General features: G+C 49.7%; 1 long non-coding RNA gene across 1 annotated transcript; it reads right to left on the bottom strand.

Annotated features, from left to right (window-relative positions):
• Window positions 1–2221: 2221 nt before the first annotated feature.
• LOC132598342 (uncharacterized) lies at window positions 2222–10396 on the bottom strand. The gene is made up of 3 exons (XR_009566399.1): window positions 10244–10396; window positions 5803–5985; window positions 2222–3067 (listed from the first exon to the last, which is right to left on the bottom strand). It is a non-coding gene; the product is annotated as an uncharacterized lncRNA (long non-coding RNA).
• Between the last annotated feature and the right edge of the window lie 230 nt (window positions 10397–10626).

Below are 10626 nucleotides of genomic sequence, written 5' to 3' on the forward strand. Positions count from 1 at the left end.
GATATTTGTCTTTCTCTGTCTGATTTACCATGCTGGCTGTTTTTAACTGTGTCTTCACAGATCAGGGAACCCACTAGCAGATTCAGCACGATGACAGCCTTGACCGTCAACCCCTGGGGTCTCCTGCTGCGGGGCACATGAGTGACTTGATCGACAGCCCCACCGCTGTGCTCTGGACCCACCCTGAGCCCCACAGGTTCTCCCACCAATGACCCAGCGAGGAAGGGAAATAAAGGTAGGGCCATCCCGGCAGGATGTGGATGCTTCCGATGGGGGACCCTGGCTCCAGGATTCCCCATCAGCCTGCAGAAAAACTTCCTTAGAACTGTGCTGAGGCCTGAGCCCCTCCTGTCTCACTCCGCACGGAGGCCAGAGTTGCATCTCAGCCTGAAGGCTCTCCCGCCTCCTCCTTTTCTCCTAGAGCTGTTTCCCCTAATGATTCACTTGCACATCGAATCTCACCTTGGCATCTTCTTTTTTCTTTGTTGTTTTTTTTTTGCCGTGCCACATGGCTTGCGGGATCTTAGCTCCCCCACCAGGTATCGAACCTGTGCTCACGGCAGTGAAAGCCCAGAGTCCTAACCACTGGACCGCCGGGGAAGTCCCTCATCTCGGCATCTTCTTGAAGGACCCAAACTGACCCAGCACTGTGAGAATAAGAAGAGAACTCCCTGGGTGGATGCATGACAACAATCAGATGTTTCTTCCAGGATAAGCAGCTGAGCAAGGAAGCCGAGCACAGCCCGAGGGCACCCCAGTCACCTCTCCAGTGGGCGCCGTTGTGCAGTGCACAACATACACACTGTGCATGGCAGGCTGCGGAAGACCGCTTGGCTGGAAGGGGATTTTGGAGGGCACACTAATGCAGGTGGGCCAGGAAGCTCCCGTCTCACTACGCGGGGCCCCAGGAGAAGGCCAGGCACACCCTGCACACACAGGACCAAACGCTACTCCCCATCTGCCCTTTGGGCTGTGCCCACCACGGGCACCCTAGGAGCTGAGTGAAGACGCTGTTCTCAGCGAGGACCACTCTGGGTGGCCTACGCTGCGTTTTCTAGAACTTCGAATTGCTAGATGGCGTCCTTCATAAAGGTGGATTTCAGCTTCTCTTGAAAACTCAGCTGACCTCATACACAGAGTCCATGTCGTCCACTTGGGCAGTGCCACTTCACAGTGACGTCGCTCTCTGGCCAGGCCCCGCGTATCCCAGCCTGCCACAGGCCCCACGTGGACCGTTCCAACCCCTCTCCTGCCAGGGTTTGCCAAGCCAGTGATCCCACCGACTCGCTGTGTGACCTTGGCCCAGCCGCTGCCCCCCTCTGAGTCCTCACCTATTCCTGCAACCGAGGGGGACAGGCTCTTCTCATCTTCGAGGGCCCTCCAGCTCCGCGCACTGACATCGCTGGGGAAGATGGAGAGGGAGATAAAGAGAAAATAGTTCTGCTTAACTGCCTCATTAAGCTCTCCTTGTTGGAGAGACAGAATTGGAGGAAAGCTTCCTCTGTTTCATTGCTTTCTTGCACCCTACCCAGCTGAATGATGCAGCTGAATGCTGGCGGGGGAGGGGCCTGGAGACAGAGGAGGGTCCTTGGGAAGAGCCAGGACCCGGCCAGCCTCAGGCATGAGGTTCACATCCCCGTCAGGGTTCTATCTGGCCACATGGAGCAGAACCCCCCCAAAGCCATTTTTTCTTTGTTTCTTTCTTTGTTTGGGCCGAGTCGCACATCTTGCGGGATCTTCGATCCCTGACGACAATGAGGGATTGGACCCGGGCCCCAGCAGTGAAAGCGCCGAGTCTTAACCACTGGGCGGCCAGGGAACTCCCTCCCCGACAGCCACTTAAAAGACAGCGGGATTTATATTCCTCCCGTGTGCCAGTGATGATAACAAATGCTACTGTGGAACATGACTTATGCAGGTGCCCAGGGCTGTTCTCAGCATGGCACAGAGATTAACTCACATTAACCCATGTCGCCCCCAAATTCACATCCACCTGGAACCCATGAATGTGACCTCCTTTGGAAATAGGGGGTTTGCAGATGTAACCAAGTTCAGATGAGGTCATACCAATCAGGGTGGGCCCTTAGCCAATGACTGGTGTCCTTATAAGAAGAGGGAACTTTGGACACAGAGACGCACAGAGGGAAGACAGTGATGTGTTGACAGAGGCAGAAACTGGAGTCATGCATCTACAAGCCAAGCAACATCAAGGATGGCCGGCAACCACCAGAAGCTCAGAGAGGGCCATGGAATAGATTCCCCCCCAGCGACCCCAAGGCAACCTTGCGGATGCCTTGATTTCAGCCTCCAAAACTGTGAGCAATTAGATTTCAGTTTTCTAAGCCACTAAGTCTATGGTACTTTGTTGTGGCAGCCCCGGAAATGAATACACTCCAAGAAGTGGGTTCTGTCTTCATCCGCATTTTACAGATGGGAAACTGAGGCACAGAGAGGGTAACTAGGGCAAAGTGGTACAGCCTGTAAGTAGTGGAGTCAGGATTTAAACCCAGCCCATTGGGTTCCACCTCAAAGATTTTCTGCCAGAGAGAGAGGCACGTGTGCAAGTGGACACGCGTCTGTGGGCACAGATGCAGCCAGGAACCTCTACAGGGTCACCTGTGGGGTGCGACAGGGTACACACGGTGCTGACACAGAGGATTTGACCCGAGTCCACAGAAAGCGCCTGTGAAGTGATGCCGAACGGGCCACAGGAACCGAGTCGCCACGGCGTGATCACATGATCACATTACCAGCTCAGTTGGAAGGAGTGTGGCCAGTCTGATGGATGAGATTTAGCAGGTCAGAGCCTTTGCTGATGGCATGATCCCCAACCGACTGTGCGTGGGAGGAAGCCCCAGCACAGGAAGGAATGCCTGGACTGGCGATCAGCATGGACCATCAGGGGACGGTGCTCAAGCAAAGAAGGGGACGTCCTCAGAGAGCTGGGGCTTCCCTCCGACGCCACTTCCCTTAGTCTGTCTGAGCCTGGGTTTCTTCCTCTGTGAAACGGGGCCACGGATACACACAACGTGGATGATCTCACAGACGTTATGTTGAGCGGAAGAAGCTAAACACAAAAAAGCACATTCTAGATGATGCCATTTCTATGAAATTCTGCCAGGAAACTAACCTACGGGGAGAGAGTCAGAATCGTGGTTCACTCAGCAGGGTCGGTGCTACCGACAAGGAAGGGACCCAAAGGAGCCTTCTGGGGGCTGGAAATGTTCTGTATCTGGAGCTGGGGGGTTGTTACTTGGGTATATACACACATGGGGAAATTCATCAAGCACCTTAAGATTAGCTCCCTTTACATATATATGTAAATGCATATGTATGTATATTTCATTGGAAGGAGGGAGGGAAGGAGAGGAGAGCGGAGGGGAGGGGAGGACAGGATGGAAGGAAGTTAGTTTTTGGTCACTAATGTCCTACGTATTAAATCCTATAAAACGGATTGACAACCTTCGGGGGCTGGTACAACTTTTATTCCCACTTTACAACAAGGCAGTAATTCCAAGGATGCACAGTTGGAACCGGGCAGATGGACCTTTCACCCGCACTCCCCCAAGTACCACATCCTTTTCACCCTATGAATCCTTCCAAATACTGCCCCAGTCCTAGCCAAGAACAGTGTGGTGGGCAAAGCGGAGTTACTCCAATGAAGCTTCATGGCCACAGCCCCCAGATCCTCCCTTGAGCTCCAGGAGAAAAGGAGGTGGTTGGAGGGCAACGAGCCAGGGCCCTTTGTGCTCCCCACCCCGGCAGCACAGTGGCAGAGACTGTCCTAGTTGTCCCCCCAAATCCAATGGCCCCTTCTTCCTGAGTAAGAGAAATGCTGACTTTTAGCTGGGCGCACAGCTGGAGGGAATAAAGCCAACATTTCCAGGCTCCCTTGCAGCTAGGCGTGGCCGAACAATTCAGTCCTGAATCTGAGTCCCCCTAATGCTGAGTTCCCTTATTGAGTTTATGATTAATCTCTCCATGCAAAACTCTATTCCCTTTCTTGTCCCCTCTGACCTCAATCCTGTGTTAACTGAATTACCCAATCACCCAGAGTCAGATGCTAAAATTGCAATTGTTGATAACATCATTAATGTACTAAAATTGCTCTCTATAGATCTCATCATTAACGTACAAACTCAGGTTGTTTCTCCAGGGCAATGTGAGCTCACAGACCCCTGAGCCGTGGATCATTTGACCAGAAAATCATAAACCAGAGACATCCTGAATCCTGATTAAGAAATGTCACACGATGATGAGTAATCTCAGCCTCCTTTGTTCTTCCTCTTTTAAAAAAAACCCTTAACTCAGACACCAAGTTGGAGTGGATCTGAGGCTTGTCTCCCACTCCCTTGCTTGGTGCCGTGTAATAAATTCTTACTTTGCTGCAAATTCCCACTCTCAGTATGGCTTCCTGCACCACAGGCACACAGGCATACTGCTCTGTTTCAGTACTGGCCACCAAGATGTAAGTAGAAGCGATATGTTTGATGTCTGGGAAGGATCCTTAAAGGGAAGAGAAATGGTCGTCTTCTGGTCTTCTCCTTTCTACTGGCTGGAATTCAGATGTGATGGCTGGAGCTGCAGCAGCCCTATTAGACCATGAGATGCAAGCCATGACTCCCTCCTGATTTTTTCTTCTGAGAAGTAAACTTCTATCTTGTTTAAACTCCCATTCCGGGGTTCTCTTTCAAATGTTTTCCTAACTCATAATGACAATAAAGTATCCAAGCAGTCACAGGGTTTCAAGGTTTTGGGGGTAGCCCCCAAGGAGCCTTGTTTGGGTTGAAAGGAAGTGATCTTTTTTGAGGGTATTCCTGAGGCCTTAGCACTGATCACAGAGGTGACATTTTGAATGACAGAAGGACCCAACCATGCTTGTATATTTTGGACTTGTGTGTAGAGGCAATGTGATTTAAATACTTCTAACCCATCAAGTGTTACCCGCCATAGGGAAAAATATTTCAAATAGCAAACTGAACTCCAGCAGCTATTACATCATCCCTATTCCAAATTCATTTTCTCAATATCTTGTAAATTGCAAACTATTTCCAACATAGAAAGGGTAAAGTTAATAGCAGTAACAGATTGTCTATCTCCAACCATGCGAATTAAACAGATATTAACACTTTGCCAAATTTGCTGCAGATCTCTCTTTTTACAGAATTAAAAGTTTGCAGATCCAGCTAGAGCCCTCCTCCTCCCACAAACACACACAGCCTCCTCTCCTCCCACACCCCAGCCTCCAAACCCAGACTTCTCCTACACAGACTGTCTCCATACACTATAGGTGGTGTGGTAAAAAAAAAAAAACCCTTTCTTATGCTAACTATTTAAATTCATTTGCTCATACATAGTTGAAGCCATCACTTTACTACAATTTATGTCAGGCTACTGCGCCCTTTGGGAGGATGTAGGTCTTTGGGGAAATTTTATTCCACCAATATTGCCCAAAGACATATGTGCTATTTTATTTGTCTCTAGTCCATGTTGCAGTAAATGTGTAAGTTATTCAAATTAAAAGAAACAGCTGAACTGTGTACCAGCTAAAATTATCCTGCATACCACCAACGGTACACTACCAGTTGGGAACACAGTCTAACCAGTCCCATGAGAGCTGGAGTCTGTGACCCCACTCTCCTCCGAAGGTCAGCCAAACTAGAATCTTCCATACACTTCTGATCGTACCCTGTGACAATAAAAATAAAATTTGAGCACCAATCCCCATGATAGGAATATTTCTTAACTTGTAATGTATGCATGTGTCCTCTTGTATTACTCAGCCGTTTTCTTACTGCTCACCTGTATTACTGGAATTATCCTCCATCTGTCGCTTCTCTGCAGGGAGATGTTTAAGCCACTTGTCCATTTCACGAGGGTTACTTCAGTTAATCCCAGGTACTCTGGTCTTAAAGTCGCTAGCCCGGGCTTATCCACGCTGCAGTTGTGACAGGTGTAGAGGGCACACTTTCACCTCAGGTGCAGCTGAAAAGCAAATAAACAAGCATTTATTGAATGCTCACCGTGTTCCAGGCCTGTTCTAAGCTGCTTTACTCAGACTAGCTCACTTAATCCTCACAACAGCCCAGGAAGTGGTGTTATTGTTCATTTACAACTGAAGCTCAGAGAGGCCGAGAAAAGGCCAAGGTCACAGAGCCGTCAAAGGGGAGGCGGGAATTAAACCCAGGCTGACCAGCTCTCGGCCCAGACGCTTACTTAGCCAGTGCCCTTCAGCCCTCCTGAAGGAAAAGGGCAACTCTCTGCTTTCTAAGGCATCTTGGGAAGGGATTGTGACGTGGGACCCGCTGACATTTGGCCTGAGAGCAGGGGCACCCATAACGAGTCAGACCTTAAATACTAGTAGAGAATCTTTACCTGTGGATTAGGTTCTAAAGTGAACCAGTGAGTTAAAAAAAAAAATTAATATAACCAGTTATCCTTAAATCACGCCTAAAGTAGTGGACCATGCCTTGGGAAGTATAGCACAGCGAGCGGTTCCTCTGTTGTGTGTGCAGGTCATTGCCTGCTTGCCCTACCCTTGTCTGCGACCTTTATTTGCTGGGCTGTCCAATCAGCTGGCTTCCACCCAGTGTCAGCCAATGGGAGGCACTGGTTGGAACTGGAGGGCGGGAGGAAGAGAGCACCCAGAGTATTCAGGGTATTTCTCCCCTTCTTTCTTCTTTGTTTTTTGTTTGTTTGTTTGTTTGTTTGCCACGCAGCTTACGGGATGTTAGTTCCCCGACCAGGGATTGAACCCATGCCCCCTGCAACGGAAGCAGGTGTCCTAACCACTGGACTGCAAGGGAATTCCCTCCTTTGGTGGTTTTCTCCAGTAGTGGCTGCATCTCTGCTGCATGTCTACTGTATCTCTAGCTCTTGCCAGACAGCCCTGGCAGGGCTCTGGTTCCCCTGGATGACCCGAGCTCCTAGTTCGGGTACCACCACCTCCTCCATCCGTCCCTCTAGTTTAGCAACGGCAGTGGCTTCCTGCTGTTACTGACCACTGGGCTTCTCAGCTCTTCCATCACCTGTGTGACCAAATCCCTGCATTAAACTCCTTTTGTTGAAACACCTAGGGTGATTTCTGTTTTCCTGACTGGACTCTGATTGGATACGTACTGAACAATGTTTGGGGGCCATGTCATATCAAAAATATGTACCTTTGGTTGGCATTCCAAGTGTTGGTAAGCAGAGCAACCGGAACTCCCAGACCTTATAGATGGCAGTGAAAACTGGGACAGCTACTGTGGAAAACTGTCAGTAGCTACTAGAGCTAAGCCCATGCCTAGTCTATGATTCAGTAATCCCACTTCCAGACATGCTCCCAAGAAAAATGAGTACAAAGGACCATCAAAAGACATAGACGAAAACATGCACGGCAGCTTTCTCTGAAATAGCCCCAAACGGAAAACAACCCAAACGTCCATCAGCACTAGAATGAAAAATAAATTGTGATCTATTCATACAACTGAAAACTGCACAGAAACTTAAAAAGAACAAACAGTTGGTCTACACGTCAACACGAACGACTCTCGCCACCAACGGAAAGCGGAAGAAGCCAGACACCGTGTCTGTCAAGAGCTCATACACTGTCGTTTCCTTGAAGTGAGGTTTGGGAATGGGCAGAAGGAATCCACGGTGATGCAGCGCCCAACAATAGTGCCTCCTGGAGGGAGGGGTGGGCTCTGCCGGGCACGAGGGCAACTTCTGCGGTGATCAAAAGCTCCCACGTCTGGATCAGGGTTCTGATAACCTTGGCGTAAACGGGCAAAATCCATCCAGCTTCACATTTAAGATTTGCGTACCTTCCTGTGTATCGTTCCTCAATAAAAATTCTTAACTTTGACCATGAAGTTCTCTCTCAGCTTGGCAATACGACCAACGACTGACATGGTAGTGGGGACAACAGACATCCCCCCCGCCCCTGCAAGCAGGGATGTGAACAAATACTTACACACTCATGTTCACAGCAGCACTATTCACAATGGCCGAAAGGTGGAAGTAACCCACGAGTCCATCAACAGATGAACAAAATGTGGTTTACATATACAATAGAATAGTGTTTGGCCATGAAAAGTAACGAAGCTGCTGTGAACCTAAAAAATAAAGTCTATTAAAAAAAATAAAAATAAAAATAAATAAAAAATAAAAAAATAGAGAGAGAGAGTGTATATGGGGGGAAAAAAAGGAATGAAGTACTGATACACGCTACGGCATGGATAAACCTCAACAACGTGATGCTAAGTCAGCCAGAGGGAAAAGGACAGATACTGTATGATTCCAATGTATGAATTTTGTAGGGGAAGCACCGTTGTCTATAGCACGTACATTTACTACAATAAAAAATAAAGCAAAAAAAAACACATTATATATATAAAACACGCACGCACAAACCCTGACCCGCCTGGCTGAAGACAGGAATGACCTTGGTGCAATTTACGCTCCAGAGCCCAGAGTCCTGCACGGAACCAGGCTGAGACCACGTGCTTACTTTTCCTGTGCTTTTCCTGTGCTCCATGCTGCCTCTCTCTGCGGCCTTCTGCCCCAGTAAATCACTCCTGTAAGTATCCCTCTCTCTCGGGCTGCAATTATAAGGTGATCCGGGAAGGCCTTGCTGAGAGGGTGAAACTTGCATGAGGCCACTGGCATCCGTGACTTTGAAGAGAAGGAGTTGAAATCTCTTGTTTCAGAGAAAAGGGGACGGAGGTGCAGAGAAGTACCCTGCTTTGGCCAAGGTTCTGTAGGAGCAGGGGCCACACGGGGACTCAGACCACAGCCCTGGGCGTCCACCTCCCCATCCCCTTCTCTCTTTTTTTTTTTTTTTTTAACATTGATTTATTTATTTGGCTGCATCGGGTCTTAGTTGCGGCTCGCAGGATCTTCGTTGTGGCATGTGGGATCTTTCGTTGCGGCGCCTGGGCTTCTCTCTAGTTGTGGCATGGGCTCCAGAGCCTGCGGGCTCAGTAGTTGCAGCGCTGGCTTAGTTGCCCCAGGGCATGTGGGATCTTCGTTCCCCGACCAGGGATCAAACCCATGTCCCCTGCGTTGGAAGGCGGATTCTTAACTATTGGACCACCAGGGAAGTCCCCCCATCCCCTTCTTTACCTGCGGCAGGCTCGGCCTGCCTGTCTAAGTGTAGAGCTGATGTGGCACCAGCCTGTCCCCAGCGTCCAAAAGTCCTTCCGAAGCCTGTGGAAAATCTGGTTTGAGAGCTAATGGCCAGGAACGGCCAGGAACAGCAGGCCTCTACTCCCTGGGACCTGTCCCCGGGCCCCGCCTGCCGGAAGCGAACCGTGTCTTATTAAATCCACAGTCAGCACGCTTGACCCAGACTCTGATCTCAGGGGCGCGGCCCCGTGACCTCACCAAGGGGTTACCAGCTGAAGCCGTGAGCACAGAGCACACAGGGGGAAGGGGAAGGGAATCACAGGGCCCGGGGCCTGGCCTGGGAAGTCTCATTTCTGGGTGGCAGAGAGCAAGCAGGGGTGTCTCAAAGATACACACAGCTCCAGGTTTCATTCTCGACTTTCTTTGCTGAAATAATCACTGTGTACAAACATGAAATATTGGGTCCCCAGACAGCACTAATTGTGTCTCCTTTGAAAGGACTGGTGACAGGATGTTGCATTGAAATAATTATGGCTTTTGCATGTGAAAGGGGAGGGAGCGGAGGGAGGGAGAAGATCTTATTTGATTATTTATAGTAAATAGCAGAAGCCGAGTTGGATAAAGAGAGAGTTTCCAGTTTTTTGCAGAGAGACAGGCAGCCACCCCTGTCTGGGGCTGTGGAGTGACTTCTGGCCAGACATGGGCTCCTTCATTAGGGGGACAAGAGACTTTGCTGGACCAGAAATCGAGAAAGATAGATATGCCCTGTTTGACAGGGCAGTCAGGTGGCTGGTAGAATCCGGGTCCCTTGTCCTAATTAATAGTCAAGTGTTAACAGTGTAAAGATTGCCAAGATGTTCCAAATATGGCCCTCCATGACCTACTGGTGTTTAGAGAAGAAGACGTGGGGAGAAGGGAACATCGCGTGTTAAGCACCTACTACGTCCCTGATGGGTTCTTTATCAAGATACCTTTCATTGCCTGTGGCTGTATGTTCAAATATGCAACAAAGCTTTACTGAACACCTACTATAAGCTGCACGGCAAACAATCACAGAAGCTCAGCGCATAACAAAATGAGCATCGATTTAGCTGGGTACAGGGTGGCCGGGACCCACTGCTCTAGGCTGGCTCACCTGGCAGTCTCTAGAGGCGTCACCTGGATGGGTTTTGCCGCTGCAGGTTGGGTAATGGAGCGGCTCAGAGGCTCAGCTCTCTCATCCTCTCTGGGACCAGCATCCTCTCCTCATGGGGATGGAAAAGGAGCAGAAGCACAAGTAAAATCCAGCAAGGGCTATGCCACGTGGTTAAAGCCAAAATCAAGCTGTGGAAAAGCAAACTCCGCCCCCAGAGTGGGAGGAGCTGGGCAGTGGGAGGAGCTAGGAGACTGGGAGCAGCTGGGCAGCGGGAGGAGCTAGAAGACTGGAAGGAGCTGGGCAGTGGGAGGAGGTGGAAAGGCGTAGAGGGTGAGGAACAGAAGCCAAGGCCAAAATATGTTGCTCGCACATCCTCTGTGCCA

Source organism: Globicephala melas, chromosome 13, assembly GCF_963455315.2.
Source record: "Globicephala melas chromosome 13, mGloMel1.2, whole genome shotgun sequence".
NCBI classification, from domain to species: domain Eukaryota; kingdom Metazoa; phylum Chordata; class Mammalia; order Artiodactyla; family Delphinidae; genus Globicephala; species Globicephala melas.